Below are 1912 nucleotides of genomic sequence, written 5' to 3' on the forward strand. Positions count from 1 at the left end.
AATTGTGTGAATTAATTAGAGATTAGTGGTTAATTAGAGCCCTTGATTAGTATAAAAGAGGGAAAGATTAATGAAAGGATTAATCTTTGATTAGTTATTAATCACCTTTTTACATAACTTATCAAGGCTAATGAGCATTCAATAAGTAGATGCCCATGAGTTGTCAAATTGTTCATTTTGGGGGTCATTTATGAAGGGTGTAAGGGGTGTCATAAAAGGTTGACTTTTTTTATTCCCACTTACCTTTTTAGGAAAATACCCATATCTCCTTAATTTTAAATTCAAAAAATATCCCCCCCTAAACAAGGAAATTCATATTTCCCACTCCAAAAAGAAAAGAAAAAAGTTTCAAAAAAATGGTTCATGCGTGAACCATTTTCTAAACTCTCATGACTTAAGGTCTCACGGACTAAAGGTTCACTTTTGTCCTCTTTTTGGCTCTTATCTTTTTCAAGAGTACCCAATGGATACAATGGCACACTTGGTCCTCTGACAATTCTAAATGAGGTATGTTTGGAAACTTGTGAATCCTCACAGTCGTGTTCTATGAAGTTCTTTATGTCTTGGCATAACTCATGTTGAGCCCTTAAAGGTGCAAGTGCTAATGTTATGTTGGCTTCAACATGAGAGAAGAGCATTCCTCCAAATGAGGTTTTGAGATACTTTTTTAATTTCATAAGGGATTCATCGAATTCCTCACGTGCTTTCTCAACCGCAGAATTCGTGCAATTTGTCTCGAATGACTCTTCTGTAGAGATTATGTCTTCCTCTTGAAAGGGGAAGGGGTACTCCTCCATGTTTTGTATTTTGGTTGCTTTTTTAGGATTGGAATTATGAGGTTCAATTACAACCGATGATCCTGTAGACACTCAACCATGCTAAGCATGCTCTCCTGAGCTTGCTTTTTGCATTATGTATATATCATACTACGATCATGATTTTCACTTTGGGGTGGTTGGGTGGGTTCTAGTTTCTTGATTGGTCTATTAAGTGCATTGAGTGACGAATCAGAACTTGTTTCATCCTAATCACTGAGTGATGTACTAGAACTTGTTTCATCTTCTGACTTTCTTTGGATCGTCAGTTTATCTTTATGTTTGCCCATGCGATGAGATCGAATTCTCTTTTGGGCTTTTGTATCCTGTGTCGCACATATGGGTTTTGTGGTTTGTGTGGTGGCCTTTGAGGTGGATGCTTCTATATCATGTGTAGCTTTTGGCTCTTTTGGGTTTATGTCCTCCAGAGGCTTCTTTTCCCTGTCCTCTTTTTCAATCTTGGTTTCGACAGTTTGTTGCCCCTTGTTTTGGTTGGGTTTAGAAGGTTTTGTTTTCTCTTGTGGTTTCTGCTTTAAGACATGTTCTTCTACCCATTTTGAAGTGTTATCTTTTGCATTCTCTTTTACTGTCTCTCATGCCTTGGCTTGTAAGCGTGTAAGCACATTCAAGTGTGTCATGGACAATTGCCCATTTTGTACACTTAAGATGTTTAGAGTTGTATTTTGTGAGACAAGTTACATTAAAGGGAACATGTGGTCAATGCCACATTATTCACACATGGGTTGCAAAAAGTGTCAGTGACTATTGGCATGGAAGTATTCCAAACTCTGCAGTCTGCCACTTTGTGAGGTCCACAACAATAGAAACACTAAAGTATTCGATTAAGTGCTTCTTGAGTGGTTTATACCCTTTGGACTATTTCTGTTTGGTGCACATGAGATGGAGGTTTTGAGTCAATTGTTAATGAATTGGGACAATTTGTAGTATCATGACCAAAGGGTTTACAATATATGCAGTACAGAAAAACAGGTGCCTTGTATGCACAATGGGGATTGGGATGGTCGTTAGTGATTGCACTTAACACAAGGCATTTCATTCCTCACTTGTAGAGGCATTAAGGATGTTTGGCTTTGAAG

Source organism: Cibotium barometz, chromosome 27 (assembly GCF_041138505.1).
Source record: "Cibotium barometz isolate CiBa-2024 chromosome 27, ASM4113850v1, whole genome shotgun sequence".
Classification (NCBI taxonomy): Eukaryota; Viridiplantae; Streptophyta; class Polypodiopsida; order Cyatheales; family Cibotiaceae; genus Cibotium; species Cibotium barometz.